Source organism: Schistocerca cancellata, chromosome 8 (genome assembly GCF_023864275.1).
Source record: "Schistocerca cancellata isolate TAMUIC-IGC-003103 chromosome 8, iqSchCanc2.1, whole genome shotgun sequence".
NCBI lineage: Eukaryota > Metazoa > Arthropoda > Insecta > Orthoptera > Acrididae > Schistocerca > Schistocerca cancellata.
In genome coordinates this window covers 87,392,033-87,410,790 of record NC_064633.1, presented here as the reverse complement: position 1 = coordinate 87,410,790, position 18,758 = coordinate 87,392,033, and positions in this window count along the sequence as shown.

The window sequence follows — 18,758 nt, the reverse complement described above, 5'->3', positions numbered from 1 at the left end:
TAATTTGAAAGGTTCCCACAAATACTGCATTTGTTTCAACTCTTATTCCACACTTTCTGTTCACATTTTTTTTCCTCTGAACAAGTCTGGTTACCATAGAAAATGGTTAACAACTGTTGCAAATAGTGTACCACAAAAATTTCTATTTCTAAACAATGTTATAGGACATCTTGTATTTGGATGCTTAACATTAGACTACAAACAAGACAATGCTAAAAATTTCAATATTTGCAGTTTAATCCTCTAGAATGACATGAATGTCAATCTGGTACGTGGCAACAAAGAAAAAAATTTTGTTGCAGGCTTTTTTTAACAAACATAGAATACTCTCCTTGTTTCAAGTAGCACAATTAATTTAAGGAGAGAAGATATTCAGCTAACTGACTGAAACATTACCCGAGGAGCAAAATACTGAAGTCTGCTACACTTTCCTTTCTTGATACAAAATTTTGCAAACATGCTCTTGGCTTTGAATTTTACTTTAAAAGAAATAATATTTGAAACCAAAGTTCAATGTAAGTCACAACAAAAATAGCAAGAATCTTTGAAAGTACATAACTTGTTTTTGGTGTGAAAGATGCTGTCAGACACTGGTTGGTTTGTTACAGTTTTAACATGAAACAGTTCAGACCAATGTGAGAGGCCTAGGTAATGAAACTCAGTGTTTTTGACAAGTCATTACTATGATGTACTCTTAAACAACTCTTGAATAGCAAGAATATATGATCTGCAGAAAACAGTTAATTGCACCTGCCAGTCTGGTAGTTCAATAAATGTAGGTCTTTTAAACGTCTCACCTTCAGTAGTTTCTGGTTCTTACAGTTTCTGAATAAACTGGCCATTAACCTCAAAGACAACATTATTGAGTATTGGTACGACTGCTGAGTAATAATTGCAATTGTCATTAACTTAGAATTCTATCATAGTCAGTAAATTTTATGACAGCAAATATAAATGAAAAGTATTTCTAAAAAGTGCATTTTTATCATATACAACTAATGTACCATAACAGCCTGTTGTGAGAACTTCATCATGTGCTCAGATCTATAGTACATGAAATTTTCAGAACTCTCAGTTTTTATATCCCTACATGAAAACCCTGTTTAACACTCTAAACCATATACAGATGTAATTCTGGAACTGTCACTGGCCGACTAGGCTACTTGCTGGAGGCATACAGATGCATGGCCGTTGCCTATACTTATCATTAATGTAAATCATTGGCACTTTATTTTGGGATTTGTTAATAGGCAACAAAATCAAAGAAATTAACGTTTCATGCAGCAAATTGCACAACACAAATGAAAATATCAGGTCTATATAACAAAAACAAATGCATTAAGGAAATATATAGCTGTACTTTTGTGTAAGGAGAAGAAATTCAATATCCTCCAGATTTATACAGTAATAAAACACTGACTCACTTGCTTGCTTTATGTTTCTTTGGCCTCACATATACATTTTTAAGTGTGGCACCTATTATTCACACTTTAAAAGCACTTGTTAAATATTCATGGAATGTCCACTGTATTTCCTTGTGATTAAATTATGAATAATGTCCCAGTATATCTCACAACACGACACAAAAGGCCACCACTAAAGGATGAATATGTATCAGACAAGTTGTTTGTGGGGCCAGTTTAAGGAAGACATAAAAAGATAGTCTGTATCTGTTGTAGGTATGGAATGTTAATCATCCACTAAGAGAAATAATTCTCTCGCTGTTGAAATAGCGGAAGAGGCTGGACTGGAGACAAGTCATCTTCATCAAAACTTGACTCAGTTTTTAATGGCAGGGTAGCAAGAGCTTTTACTGTAAACAACAAAATATATATTAGAACAGATAAAGAAAATACATAATTTAGTAGCATATGACACAGATACAGATTTTCTTTGTATTTCACACATTTAGTGTATTCCCAGTTTATTGGTCTATTTGTTACATGAAAGTGTTGTTTTTGATGAGGAGTTCTATATTTGTTAACCATAACATAATTAACACAATATGAAAGTAGAGCAAAAGATTATATCTCATGTTTCACTTGTGACCTATGTATATGTAAAAAAAAAAAGACAATCCTTATATTCTCTCATCGGCTGTACTATATGGCTTCTCCCCAGTAAATACAGTTTACGAGCCATGTGTTTCTTTCTGCATTAGGGCCTTCTAGGAACTACATACCAATTTCAGTTCTTCATGATTTGAATTAATTGTTTTGTGGTCATATCAAATGAAACACATAGTTCTTGGATTTTTCAGTTAAAATAAACTGACATGTCGTAACATACAACTACTCCTTTTGTGATGAGCAGATTTCTGCATGGTGGCATTTGGGATACTGATCAGACGAAGAGCAATATTGAAGTGTTCACAATGAATTCTGAGCAATAAGAGTTCTTTATCACGAAGGTAAAAAGAAAAGGCATGAGGAGGAAAAATGAGGAAGATAAAAAGCATTACCCTGGAGTCCTCCACCCCTCCCAATCCAAAGGGAGGCAGGTTAATATCCCTCTGTCCCTGCAACTGTTATTTCTCTTTATACAGATTACTGGGGTGGTACTTTCAGGTCCTTGATAAGGAGGAATGGGTGCAAATTAACAATGTACGCAGCAAGTAGGACATTGTGCAGTTGATGATATGGGTGTAACTGTATGTTTCGCTCCTCAGGTCATCTGGATTCTCCATCCGACAACTCAAACTTTATAAATGTAAATTTTCTCCGTCACGTACCTGCATTTATCAGTCCAATTCATCAAAATTGTCTATGGAGATTTCTCACAATACTTCAATTAATATCCATTAAACTGTTTAGACTGCACTTAAGTACTGCAATTTACACCAGCATCTCCTCTAAAAACACTTACATTCATAATTTACTGTTTCCCTTCCATTTTCCTTTCTCAAGCTACTTCCTTTTTCCTTTTGTGTTTTTAATTGTGTTTATCTGGTTTCTCCCTTTTTTCTACGGTAATCTTCTCCTTCTCTTTTCGTGCCCCTTATTGTTCACACAAAGACTGAGAAATCCATACTTGTGTTTGGCAGCTTTCCACTTCTCTGCTCCTTGTCTTCCTAATTTGCAAGGTTAATTTAGAGTCCACGGACGTATGTTACTAAATACTGACCCTTCTTACACACTATTCATTGTTCAGAAGACTTCTGCCACATTTACTAAATTTATCAATTAGAGATATGTTCCATCCTGCTTTTCACACACACACACACACACACACACACACACACACTTAACTTTTCCATCACTTAAATTACTGAATCAAAATGCACAGAGAAGAAACACATATAATGGTAGAATTCATAAGTGAACTGATACTAAAGCCATTTCTCTGTGTCAAGGTCTAATGTGCCAACATTATCACCTCTATCCATTTACAGTGACAGTTTTTATTGACAGGAGAAAAGACGGGTTGCGCTGTTCTTCTCTTAAGCCAAAAAATATGCAAGTGAGGAAGTGAAACAAACTAATGAATTTAATGGGAAACTTGCAATGAATATCAAAGACTACATATTTAAAAGCTGTAGTGCACCTGTATGTTAGTTAAATTGTTTTTGTTTTGACACCCTTGTGTTCACACATTTTCCCACAAATGTACACAGGTTGGTGATTTATAAATGTGTGTGGATTTTCTCTATGTCTGATGAAGGACTTAGTATAATAGCTAACAATATCAAGCAGTCTTTTTTGATGGGCATCTCTGGTATGTAGCAATCTATCCTTTTCATATTGCTCTCGTGCACTTTGATGTGTCATGCTGCCAAGGTATCTGAGAAGATTCTGAAAAAGAAAGTACAAAACATAGTAGGAAGAGGAAAGAGAGAAACAGTATGGGTCTAGACCAGGAAGGTCGACAGTGGATCTAGATTTTAGTGTATGGCAGCTCCAAGAGAATTTAGTAAATGTGGTCCTGGATGTCGAGAAGGTGTATGGTAGTGTGAAAAGGAGCAAGATCTGGGGAACCGTTCAGAAAAGGGAAACTGGAAGACTGAGTATGGGAATAATAAAGAAAATGTATCAAGGAAGTGTGAGTTGTCTAAAAATAGGTGGACAGAAGACAGGCTTGTTTAAACAGAAAAATTAGCTGAAGCAAAGGGAGTTTACTGCCCCCTCAATTTTTCATCACCATTATAGATTAAACAACAGTGGTGTCAGCATGGACAAGAGATGATAATATGAAAGCAACAGGTATGAGTACCTGAGGGCAAGTACTAAAGAAAGTGGAACATTAAAAGTACCTGGGGAGCATAACAGAAGACAGTGGCATCACGAGATAAACATAAGGTGGAAGCAAGCTCATGATTTCGTACAGAGCCTGGAGCACAGATGTACCACCAAAAAATAAGTAAATCTTATACCTAGTATATTATTCTTGCATCAGAAACTTGGGTAATGAAGGAAAAGTGGGTGAGTAGGTTACAGGCTTGTGAGACAAAATTTCAAAGAAGCATAATAGGACTTACTAGAACAGATAGAGTAACAAATGAGAGAGCGAGAGAAATAGTGAATGAAAGGATCATGCAAGAGGCCATACAAAAGATAAGATTAAGACAATATAGGCACATTAAAAGAATTGGCATTGGCAGGATACTGCGACAGGACTGTGGAATGACAACAGCAGGCAAGAGACTTACGGAAAGATCAAGAAATAGATGAGTCGCTGGAGTGAAGCAATGGATGGTGAAGAGGGGAGATGACTGAGACAGAGTGGAGAGAGAAAGATGGAGGGAAAACAGGAAATGATGGAGAGGATTATGTTTTAAGCAGACCCAGCCAGAGGCTGGAAAATGTGCAAGACATTTACAGAAAACTGCACTTGGAAATAGAGTATGATCAAACTGTTAGGATTCTTTTAATCATGGAGCAAAGTTGACCTATCTCAAACTATGGACCCATCTTGGACGATACAGAAGAAAATGCTTCTGGTGGAGCAGTCGACATACACTACTCTATGATGCTTTCACTGCATGTGTAACAACACATGTGCTTGTAATGGAATTCTCTATAAAATGTACTAGCATTTCATCATTAAACTTGGATGTGCATGATGCCTCCCAGGTCCTTCACTTCTTGGTTGTAACAAAACAATTTCCTGCCAATCTACAGATGCAAACAGCCATCATGATGGATGACTTCTGTTAGAAAATCATTCCCAGTATTGACTTTCAGCAGTAAGGGCATTGCCTTGGACTTCCTTACATGCAAGATGAATGAAGACAGGTTCTACAAAATGTACCAATACAGTGCCATTTTGGGACACTGTAGTGTTGACTGCTATGAAGTTTCTGTAATGTGCCCAGAAAACAGACAGGGTACCCTGTGGTCAAAATTTCAAACCCAAACCAAGAAGCAGAGATTGCTTACAAGCAAGCAATAAAGATAATTAAAAAGTCAGTGATAGGGGTATAGGAATTACACAGGATGAGAAAAAGATGCAGTAAGGCTACACAGAACCAAAAATTCAGCTAAACAGTCACTCTGCCACAAAAGCAGTTTTCTCAGATCTGAGAACAAAAACCACTTTTTGGAGGGAATGAAGAATCGGTTCAACTGTTCTTACACTGTCTCCCAGCAGTAGAGGCAAACAATCTGGAAGACTGTGCTTAGTATGGAGAGCCAGAAAGATGGGGGGAGGGGGGGGGGCATTCTGTCAGGATATCTACTGCCTCCACAATGTGGAGGTGGCTCACTACATGTATGATAAAACTATGAATTAATCTGACATGACTGGTGTGGAGTTGACATACGATGGTAGAGTCTACCCAGGAGGAACAAGAGAAGGAATGCCTTGCACCCATGTGATGGGTGCATTGTTTATAGTGTGGAGTTTGTTAGAGGGGGCATAGTCCACCAGATGCTGTTCCATCTCTGAGTGAGTAGGGACACTGTCAGAAACTGCAAATCTGTAACCAAGATCATCAAAGTGAATATTGGACGAGTAATCATTCCTCTAGCCAAACTGTCAGGCAGATTGTTCTCTGTGACACTCACATGACTTTAGACACTGTATGGTATCATTCTAAATATAGGCGTTTTCTGTTGAAGGTTTGTAAGTTCAGTTGTAATCTACATGTATTTCTCTGAAAGAGATGCAGATGTCTTCTCAGCACATAAAAAAGTACAATTTAAGTTAAATGTTTTATTTTATAGGCTAGGGAAGAATGAAGGGAGTGGCAACTTAATTAGTGTTTTTTTTGTGCCAGTAGAACTGAACTCTATTGAGAAATAGATGATCCAAATACATGGCTTGAGTATCATGTGGCTGCTACCGATGAAAACTTGAGAGAGAGAGAGAAGAGAATCAGAGACAGTTTAATTATGTGGCATCAGCAGCTAAAAATGTATAATGTTCTTTGATTTAGAGATATAAAATATTTTGTTCATTATTCAGATTGAAGCCTGCTATTTTGAAAAAAAAAAAAAAAAATATTTGCAGAGAAATGAGCATAGGATTTTTGGGTTTGCTGTGACAGTGGATGTTATTAATTTTGAGTTGAGAATGTCATTCTACTTATGTCTGGTCGACTACAGCCTTCTTTACCAGACAACAGCATAGCTTCTTGTTATTTTTCATGTAAGTAAATAAAAAATTGGATTCAAGAGATCTGACTAGAAATATAACCTACGTTGTGGCAGTAGCAGCACAATATTCTTAAGAAGTTGTAGTAAACAGTGTGCTAGCTGGGTGATTTCTATTGAAATAGATATCACATACTTTTCTGTATATCTGTGGAAGACGTTCCCTCTTAGTGCATAACATTGGAGGTAAAATCACATTTAAACTTGAATATACTTTATGAAATCTGTGGAAAACAGATTCGCTTCTCTTCTGAGCCACCACATAGATACTATGTGGAAAGAGAGATAGTTCATATGAAACGCACATCAGGAAAGATCTCAGCTTCACTAATTATTTCCAGTTGGTATTAATACTCTCTACCAGAAAACTCATATTATCTTGGATACAGGTCTATTGGCGATTTGCTACCTGGCAACTGAATTGCTGATTTCGCTACAGTTTATTAAAAACAGAACTTTGTTTGCTTCATGGATGCAGTCTGATTCACACAGTTATTCTGGACAATTACTCATATTAGTAATTTCATTTGGCTCAGTGGCCTGGTGTAAGGCTTTCAACTGAACGAACTTTGGCAACTTGCACATTCTTAACCTATTCCAGTAATTCTACCAAGGAAAGGGGATCTAGAGTTTATCGTGGAACCCAAACCGCGTGATATTTCTGGTGACTCCTCACATCACTGAGAGGTGAAGGCTACGTTAAAATGCAGACCACAATCTGATACTGCAATCTTTTGGGTTCCAGGCATGTGTTTCACCACTAGACCACCAGACCTGATGTATACAGTTACTTCTGAGCTCACTTGTCTTTCTCTGTGTTTTATGGCTACTACATCTGTACAGTTACTACTCATGTACTAGATTTACAGCATAGAGAAAGACAAATGAGCAAGCGATGAGACTAATGTCAAAGAGAGGATCATGAATAGCAGATATTACAGGGTGACAAGAAAAACATTGATCAATAGCCTAGATACTACTCATTGAGTCACTGCAAATTAAAATACAGTTGAGGAAGGTCTGTTTAATAAGATACAGGGTTCTGTTAATGGTTATCAGTTCTGCCATATGAACACTACATATTTAATCCAAAAAATTTCTTCCTGGCCAGTGGAAGATGTAAAAGCATATCCATCAATATAAATGGTGGTAGCACCTTGATACTCCTGAAAAACTGAAAGAAACAAATGCATAAAGGACAGGGGGTGACTGAAACTTTAGGTCCCTGAAATAATATCTGGTCTGAGTACTAACCCAAACCTTTCCACACTAAACACTATCTGCACATCTTGAGCCATGATCACCGATCACAAAGAAATTTGGTGCTGAAGGCTCTGGTCCATTGAGCTCTAACACTTTCAGACAAGGAGAGTTTTGTTGAAGAATTGCAACATCTATGAATAATGTTCTGATGGAATGGGTACTCTGACTGCCAAATTGAGCTGGTATTGCAGTCAAACTCAAGAACATGCGAGAAAGAGGTTGAAACTGAGACGGAGGTACAGAACCCAAGAATCACTCAGGCATCTTATGCTACCCCATACCCAGGAAGATCAGTGGACTCCTAATGAAACAGAGTAGGCTGCATATTTTACTCCTGTAATGTTAAAGACAGTCGAGGTCTTCAAAAGTCCGGTATGTACTGCATTCCATGCAAATGTGGCATGTACAAGGGCTGTTCAAAATGTATCTGACTTTTATTTATAAAATCAGTCTTTAATCAGATAAAATAGTTTGACACCAGTTGCCTGCAAAGTAGTCTCCTACAGCTTCTACACAGCTCTCCCAATGCTGCTGCCACTGCTGGAAGCATCACTGGAAAGCCCAATATGGTATTGTGTGCAGCTGCTCTGTCAAATTCTGAATAATGTTTCCCCTGTTTTCAAATCTGGTCCCTTTCAGAGTCTTTTTCAGGTTAGAGAAAAGCCATATGGAGGCTGACAAACCACAGACATATTGTGTTTGGCCAAAAAACTCTGAATTAATTGTGAATAATGAACGGGTTGCTATTGCTGTGAAGATGACAATTGTCTACTGCTGTTTGCATCTCACTGTTTCACAAAGGCAACAAAGAACATTTTGGTAATACTACTTATTAACATTAATAACTTCTGGGCTGCACTCATGATGGATCGTGCCACTGGAGTAAAAAGAAGGTCAGCATGATTTTCACATTGCTGCAGATCTGCCTCTCTTTTTTGGGTCTTGGGAATAATGGATGCTTGCAATGTGATGACTGGAACTTTGTTTCTGGGTCGTACCCATAAACCTAGGACTCATCAGTGATCACTGTGTTAAGAAAGTTGGGATTACTGTCCACAGTATCCAGCATGTCTTGCATGACCTCCAATTGAGGTTGCTTCTACTCAGCTGTAACTATCTTTGGCACAAATTTTGCCGAGATCCTCTTAACATCCAAATGTTCTGTTAAAATGGAATGAATAGGTCCAATACTAATTTTAAACCCTGTCTGCAAGTTCTTTGATCACAATTCATATATCCTGCATCGCCAGGGTCCTTACATGGTCAATAGCAACCTCATTTGCGAATGTTGAGGGCCTACCTCAACACACTTCACTCTTCACTAATGAGTGACCATTTTTGAAGAGTTTCTACAACTCCTACTCCTTTCTCAGAGATACTCATTGCTTCATCTCCAAACACGTGTTGAATCTTGTGGATTGTTTCAACTTGAGAATCTTATGCAATATTGTTGATCCACTTTCTCTGTCATTTTGCTCACAACACAAAATACGACTACCCCTTACACTTGTTGATTTGCAACAGCTAACCAGTGACTGGTTGTTTCCACAGTCGTGAAAAGAATCAGGCATGCACACTATGTATGTCTACAAACATAGAGTGTGTGCATCCCAGTGTGATTGTCAGTTGAACAATAAAAAAAAGGTTGGATATTTTTTGAATAGCCCTCATATTACATGTGGGCAGACTATTAGAACTCAAGGAGAGATGCAAGGAACATTAGCAACACACCTGACTAAAACAACCACGAAAATCAGCTGTTGCCAAGCACTGTCTCAAATATATTCATGAACTGAAATACGATGAGACCAGTATCATTGTTCAAATACTGAGTTTCTGGGACAACATAATTAAGAGTCTGCTGAAATAAAAGCATTGGAAGATCTGATAAACAGGGATGAACATTTCGATTCAAACAAGGCTTGAGGTACAGCATTCAATTTATTAAGAACTCATCAATCATCACATCCACCATATCTGGGAACACTGAGAGAACGTGTGTCTCATGGGAAATCAGTCTGGGCTCTGAAAAACAAAAGATTATTGAGGAGCACAGGGATCCAAACCTAACTATAAATGGCAGTGCGAGACTAACAATAGTTCACAGTCTGCTTGAAGTGAAGGTGACAAGTACATCTGAAGAAGACAACTGAGTAGTCACTGGTATATTGTGCATAAAGTGGAAACAATTTGGCTGAACATCTGGAAGTACACCATTAATCAACCACACCAAGTAACCTGAGACATCAAATGTTAAGAGCTATCACCATGGACATAATGCAACCTAGTACTCATCAGAAATTCCTTATTTATACTGGCAGTACTGTAATAGAAAGAGTTGGAACTGCATGTGTAAGAGTGTATAGACAAATGTTTTCCTTCTGCCATAATCTTGGTGAATATTATAGCGACTTTGAGGCTGAAATTCAGGACACTGTATCTACTTTTCATGTTAAAAGGTGATTCAATATTTTTGGCATTGTTAGCCACCATAAGCAGAAGACATACTTTATTGGTGTCTGATGATTTTCACTATTTGAATTGGATAAACTAACAGTAAATTCTTCACCTTTGGCACAATAGCATACAAGGTGTCAAATTTACCAAAGTAAAAAAAATGTTTGCCAAATCCTGATTTTTCCTCTGTGTGAGATCCCACATATCAGGTAGAACCAACTCAAAATTCTAACTTCTAACACATTTGCATCTACATACATACTCCACAAGCATGGTGGAGGGTACCTTGTATCACTACTAGTCATTTCCTTTCCTGTTCCACTAACAAATATAGCATGGGCAAAATGAGTGTCTATATGACTGCATACAACCCCTAATTTCTCTTGTCTTGTCTTTGTGGCCCTTACACGTAATATACATTGGTGGCTGAAGAATTATTCTGCAGTCAGCTTCAAATGCTAGTTCTCCAAAATTTCTCTATAGTGATTTGGGAAAAGCACGTTGTCTTCCCTCAAGGGATTCTCAATGAGTTCCTCAAGCATCTCCATAACTCTTGCTTGTTGTTTGAACTTATCAGTAACAAATCAGCAGCCCCCCCCCCCCAAAAAAAAAAAAAAAAAAAATTACGATGTCTTCCTTTAATCCAACCTGGTGTGGATCCCAAACACTTGAGCAGTATTCAAGAACAGGGACACACTAGTGTCCTATACGCACTCTCCTTTACTGATGAACCACACTTTTGCAAAAGTCTCCCAATAAACTGAAGTCAGTCATACTACAAACCTCACATGCTCATTCCATATTACAACACACTGCAGTGTTACACCAAGGTATTTGAACAATGTAACTGCATCAACCAGAATGCTACTAATGTTGTATCCAAAAATTACAGGTTTGTATTTACTACTACTCATCTGCATTTACTCACATTTTACTTTCTGGAAGTGGAGAAATATGGAATCTGTCAGAGGCCATTCATCCATGACACCAGGATATCGTGAGAAAATGGCAAGATGAGTTTCACACAAGTGATACTTTCTAAATTTGTGTTGATATCTGGACAGTAGCATTTCCATCTTAAAGAAACATATTATATTCAAACTAAGAATAAGTTCAAGAATTATACAGCAAACTGATGGTATGGAGTTTGGCTGTTATTTTCTGGGTCATTTTTTTACTCTTCTTATAAACAGAATTTCTGTTATGAAACTTCAACAAAGAAAACCAATATGGATAAAGAATGACAGACATGGCATGAACAATGTTATTGGGGATGGGCAACCAAACAATGGAGACAAGAAAAGCAAGAAAAATATATAAAGGGTAAATTGGATTTATTCATTGGTACTTGGAATGGGAGATCACTATACCACCCAGGAGCACTTAAAGTGATGCTAGAGCAAATAATAAACTGAAGCAGAGCATCATAGCATTACAAGAAGTAAGATATGCTGGGAGTGGAAATCTAGAAAAGAAAGAAGCAAACCTATTTTATAGCTTTAGCGAAAGGAGCCATGAATTCGGGACTGGATTTGTGGTGCATCACCAACTAAAGCAGTAAGTAATAGGATGTAATCCTGTAAACCCAAAACCATCAACACTTAGGATGAAAGGGAAATTCTTCAATTATTCCATAACTAATGTGAATGCACCAACTGAAGAATCAGAGGATGAGGAGAGAGAACCTTTCTATGAATTTCTGGAAAGAGCATATGATGAATGCCCAGGCCATGATATAAAAATAGCAGCTGGAGACCTAAATGTCCAGGTGGGAAGACAACAGACTGTGGTGTCACCACCAGACACCACACTTGCTAGGTGGTAGCCTTTAAATCGGCCGCGGTCCGTTAGTATACGTCGGACCCGCGTGTCGCCACTATCAGTGATTGCAGACTGAGCGCCACTACACGGCAGGTCTAGAGACACTTCCTAGCACTCGCCCCAGTTGTACAGCCAACTTTGCTAGCGATGGTTCACTGACAAAATACGCTCTCATTTGCCGAGACGATAGTTAGCATAGCCTTCAGCTTCGTCATTTGCTACGACCTAGCAAGGCGCCATTACCAGTTACTATTGATGCTGTAAAACATGTACCGTCAAGAGCGATGTTCACCAATTATGGATTAAAGTTAAGTATTCCAGCAGATACGTACTTTATTTGCTAGTCTCAATTACTTGACCTGTTCCAGACCTCACGCCAGCCTGCATGAGCTTAAACGCGTGCCTTTCGGCTTCCTGTCATAGTGGATTGGCTGTCTTGCCAATCCACAACAGTTGGCGACAAGGCCAAACCGCATTCGTAACTATACTGCCCTGATTTATTTGTGTAATGGCTTCGTCACAATCTCCAGATGTATTGTCCGAATTTTATCGCTTACAGAATCAGCAGATGCAGGCCTTACTGGATGCTCTTGGACAGCTCGTCCAGGGTCAACGTGCAATGCAAAACGATGCGGCGGCCACCGCTCCACCGCTACCGCAGCCACAACACGCAGTTGCACCACCTTTTCATCCTTTTGATGCGGCACTGGAAAGCTGGACGGAGTGGTCACGCCAATTTGGATTCCATCTCGCCGCCTACAGAATTCAAGGTAATGAGCGGCAGCCTTATCTCCTTTCGTCCGTCAGCGTCTAAACGTACTGTGTGATAGTCAAATTATTTCCCCGACGCGACATAGCAACTCTGTCCTACAACAAAATTTTGTCTGCATTAGATGCATATTTCAAAGAATCAGTCAATGTAGTTGCCAAACGGTATACCTTCTTTCGTACAAAACGTACGGCACGTCAGACTAATTGGGAGTGGGTTGCAACCTTGCAAGGCCTTACTAGGGATTGTGCTTTTGAGTGTCAATGTGGGCTCCCTTATTCAGATACTATGGTGCGTGATACAATTGCACAGAACATTTCTGATGTTCGTATAAGGGAACAGATTTTGAAACTAGTCAATCCCTCCCTTCAACAAGTGATGGACATATTGGATCAGCAGGACACACTTGACTTTGCTCAGGAATCATTTGAAACTTCGCCACCCGTGTGTCAGGTTAACCGGCCCACCGGGCAAGCTGCACGGAACAGTAAACAGTCCTCGTGCCCGGCCGCGCCAAAGCCGCCTGGCTCTCAGCCACGTGTCCCGCGCCGTCAAGCAAATGCAGTGAAATCATGCCCGTGGTGTGCTATTAGACATTCACGTGAGAATTGCCCGTCACGCCAGGCTATTTGCTTTTTCTGTAATAAAAAAGGACTTTCAAGTCACAGATGTTGCAGTTGAAAGACTCGCATTCTCGGGAGGACACGTTATTACTCTTTTTGTCCTCGTATCGCTCTCAGCCCTGAGATGGTCGCTCGCCGGCTGAGTTGCTTCACGGTCGCCCTCATCGAACCTTGATGTCTTTGCTACATCCGCTGCATCAGGTTCCTGTGCAGCGGCAGACACCTGCTTTTGCTCAAGGGGACGTTGTCTACTACCGCAACTATCAAGGTTCACGGCGTTGGCGCGAAGGGCGCATTCTTCGCTGCCTCGGCCGCGCTATGTATCTGGTTTTGGGGGCCTCTGGTGAGGTGCGTTGGCATCTCAATCAGCTGCGCCTCTGTCGTCGCACGGGATCTGCCGCTCCCCGTCTGCTTTCAGCGACGGTGCCGTCCGGTCAGCGCCCTGGGGATCCATCTACTGGCTCACCTCAGCCCCAGGTGTTACCAACGCTGCCTTCCATTATGCCCCATGGCGACGCGCCGCCGCCACCTGTTCTCCCGCCGGCGACACCCGCAGTGGAAGCGTTGCTGCAACCGCCGGGCGCCTCCCTGGGTCACATGCCGCCGATCGCTTCCCGTGACCAGTTGTCCTCCGACATGGAACTCTTGCCCGCTCCGGACCATATGTTGTCTTCGCCCGTCAGGGGCCCCGGCCCGATGGAGGTCGACCCTTCGGCCCCTCCTGTCTCTCTATGGGCGCATACACCGCATGTTGGCGTGCACCCTGGAGCTGGTTTTCAGTCGTTTCCTAGCTCCCCTCGGTCCGAATGGCAGGGTGCGGGTGGCACAGCCTCGCCTGTAGTTAGGCTCCCCACCTCGTTGCATACGTCAACATGGAGTCCTCCCCATGGCGGGCGGAAGCCTTACGCCACAACCGTCCGCCGATTTGCGGGGGAGGAATGTGGTGTTACCGCCAGACACCACACTTGCTAGGTGGTAGCCTTTAAATCGGCCGCAGTCCGTTAGTATACGTTGGACCCGCGTGTCGCCACTATCAGTGATTGCAGACCGAGCGCCGCCACACGGCAGGTCTAGAGACACTTCCTAGCACTCACTGCAGTTGTACAGCCGACTTTGCTAGGGATGGTTCACTGACAAAATACGCTCTCATTTGCCAAGACGATAGTTAGCATAGCCTTCAGCTACGTCATTTGCTATGACCTAGCAAGGCACCATTACCAGTTACTATTGATGCTGTAAAACATGTACCGTCAAGAGCGATGTTCACCAATTATGGATTAAAGTTAAGTATTCCAGCAGATACGTACTTTATTTGCTAGTCTCAATTACTTGACCTGTTCCAGACCTCACGCCAGCCTGCGTGAGCTTAAACGCGTGCCTTTCGGCTTCCTTCATAGTGGATTGGCTGTTTTGCCAATCCACAACACAGACCAATAATCGGTATCTGTAGTAAACATGCCATAAGTAATGACAATGGAACAAGGTTGATACTATTTGCAACATCTAGAAACATGGTGGTAGGCTCTACAGTGTTCCCACATAAGGAAACACTGTTCCCACACAAGGAAATACATAAGCGACCATGGACAGCACAAGATGGAAATACAATAAATTGGACTGACCATGTACTAACTGATGCAAGACACATGTCAGACCTACTGAATGTAAGGAGTTTAAGAGTTACAAATAGAGACACGGATTACTTCCTAGTTTGGACACGGGTGAGGGCAAGAATATCTAATGCAGTGAACAGAACCTGTCCCAAGACAAATAAATATAACATGACAACTTTAGAATCAGAGCAAGCAAGGGAATGATACCAGGAGAGAATAATTCAGGCCCTTGAAAATGGTGGAGAATATAACATTGAAGATCATTGGGGAAAGATGAAAAAGACAGTGCACACAGCAACAAGTGAGATACTTGGGAACAGCATAAGGCGAACAATAACCTTTTGGTTCAATAACAAATGTGAAACAGTAATAAATGAAAAAATAAAGCATAAAGAAGGACTTTACCACAACATTGTACCAGGAAGATAATGGAAAAATATAAAGAAAAAAGGAGAATTGAAAAAGAGACTAATCAAAGGAAAAAGAGGGAGTAGATCAAGTCAAATACTGAAGGAATGGAGCTTCTGAGGCAATGAAGTTTCATAGGCAGGTTTATTCACCTGGCACTAAAATTTACACCTGCCTATAGAAGGTACGGAAAGTTTTCAAAGGCAGAACAAATTTAATAACAAATGAGAATAGTGAAATCATAAGTGAAGAGAAGGAGATATGTGAGAGGTGGCATCGCCACGTGGGGTAGCCGCGCAGTCTAAGGCACCTTCTCACGGTCTATGCAGCTGCCCCCGTCGGAGGTTTGAGTCCACCCTCGGGCATGGGGGTGTGTGTTATCCTTAGTGTAAGTTAGATTAAGTAGTGTGTAGGCTTAGGGACCATGACCTAAGTAGTTTTGTCCCCCCCCCCCCCCCATTCATTGTCTAAGTAGAATGCTAACAAGTGCTTATCTGCTCTCTCTGGCAAAAACTCTCTCCTAGCCTTCTTGACAGATTTATTAACTTAAGTAACTTAAGTAACTGCCATTACGATGACATCATGATCACTAACCCCTGTCTGTACTGTCACTGTTGATAAGGTCACGCCTGTTTGTAGCTACAAGGCCTAAAATATTTCCAGTTCATGTGGGCTGTCAAACTAGCTGCTCAAAACAGTTTTCAGAAAAAAAGTCTTCAAAACTACTTTACAAGACTGTCTCTCTCTGCACCACCTGCAATAAATCCATTGACGCCCTACTCTATATTTGGTAAGTTACAGTTATCTTCAACTATTACTGCATTATCTGTGTATTTCTGCACTTCCAAACAGAGACTTCCTTTGAATGATTATGGATCTGTCAAGGCAGAATCGGGTGGCTGATAAAAAAATCTAATAACTATCTTGATTTCCCCTATGCTTATTATTCACACTCAGATAACTTCACTATTAAATTCAATTTTGACCTCGACAGACACATTTTTGTTCAATGCAGTGGACACTCACCCTCCTATTGTGTCTAATCTGTCTTTTTGATATATGTTCCATGCCTCACTAAATATTTCAGAGCTTTCAACATTGGCTCCAAGAATAATCTGAGCATGACAACTTTCCTGGAGGACTGTAAATTCAGGAAATTTGTTACAAATAATTCCACAACTTATGGTGAAAATGTTGACAGTAAAAGTGTTTTTATTTTGTACATAGTTTGATTTCATTCTGTGCCTATCAACTGGTCAGCATTCATGGGAAGAGCTGAAACTACTGCCTAGCATAAAAACCACTCAAGTGTATTTCACAAGTATTCTGCTACCCAATTAGCTGTTTCCTTACTGTAGTGCACACCTGACTTATCAAGGGGAGTCCTACAGTCCTCCACCACATAATGCAGGTCCAGAAGCATCCAGGACTGTCATAGAATCAACGGCGATTTGTCTGAAAACATCCATTCAGATCCAAACCAAAGGACCCCAGTAACCTCTGGGTATGATACTGGAAATTGCGAGCTCTGCTTCTATCCCACATGTGAGGCCAGCAGTCTTCACTGCTTCTGCCAGTTGCTTATACAAACTAAGGATGGCCTCAGCATCCAAGTAACAGAAGTCACTGGTGTTGATATGAGTCACAGCTCGCAGATGACAGCACCCTTCACACTTGATAGCTGTAGGCAGGGCTTCTTTATATCTCAGATGAGGTGCCCTGGTAGACATACTGAATGCACATTGGATTTCTTTCCAGCTCTGGAATGTTATTCCCCTAAGGGCCTCTGTGATGCGCCTAAACACTGAAACTCCCAATAACTAGCAACACCCCGTCCCCCACTTCCAGGCCCACCTCTTATGACTTCCTGGACCCTGTTGAAGGACGTGAATGGGTGATGCCAGATGGCCATCTTCCACATTGATTCTGTACCTCAAGTGACATAAATGCATTACAACCCACCAATTACTGTGCAATGAGGGCAAGTATACTGCAGGGTGCCTCAACAGCAGAATTTGTGGGTGAAACAAGCAACACCTGAATTGCCCTGTGCGGCATGCCAGATTCTCCACCACTGCTACAACATGAGGCTGCAGACTGAAGATGGTTTACCATGAACAAAACAGTCTCCAGTTGTTCGCATACTGTGGCCAGCTCCTCCAGCATCTGTACACAGCATGCGTGTGTCCTATTCATCCTAGTACTACTAACTTAAGAGTTAACTATAAAAGCACACATAAAAAACTAAATATGTAACTTGCTCCTCTCCTGGTGTGTCACCAACAGATGCTCGTGCCTTACTGAGCTGTGTAGTTGACTGTTTAAAAGAAATGACTGTGTGAATACATAATTTACAGCTAGCGAAATGTGGAACTAAACTTCTTAACAAAAAAACATGCAAATAATTTAAGAATTAAACTGTGAAAGTGCACAGAAAAAGCTTTATAGGTAACTTCCTACTCTTCTCATGTGTTACAGTTGGCAGCTGGAGCATGACCGAGCAGTGACCAATGGTCCCTGGCCATTCAAAATAAACAAATGACTACTTTGCTGCTTACTACATGAAACTACACTTCACAATTACTAAAATGCAAGGCGCTAACTATTAACCTGTAAAAAACCCAAATAATTTAAGAATTAAACTATAACAGTATGAAGAAAGACCTAAATAAGTAACTTGCTGCTTTCCTGGTTCTCACAGGCAGCAGTTGGAGCCTGACTGAGCAGTGACCAATTTCAATGCTCATGTTGCTTTGCCATAGTCTTTCATTGATTGTGTCAAGGCTGTGTGCATCCTGGCATACAGTGTATTTTTGATTGGTTGTGAATGCTGTGAAAATTTTGTATTATATTATCAGCTGTAAACTACCTTTGCATCCCTTAGAAATTTTGGAACTAGTATCCTGTTTCAATCAGTTCTCCCTGTTATAGAAAGAACAAACACAATTTATGAAACATAGTACTTTATAGAGCAACATGTAAGATACAGGTTGTGCTTAGTACTGAACACATTGACTGAACAACAGCAATACAGTGTAAAGAATAGGCTGAGCACTCATTTGCATTCACTTAAATAATGCTGCTTCTTTGGCAGCTCACCACTGCACATCAGGGGGCTGACCCAGGTGGCCTCTACAAGCGGATCGGTGCAACTACATGGAAATCCACTCTCTGAAATCGTGTACGTCATGAGTGAACGTACATCACCCCTTGA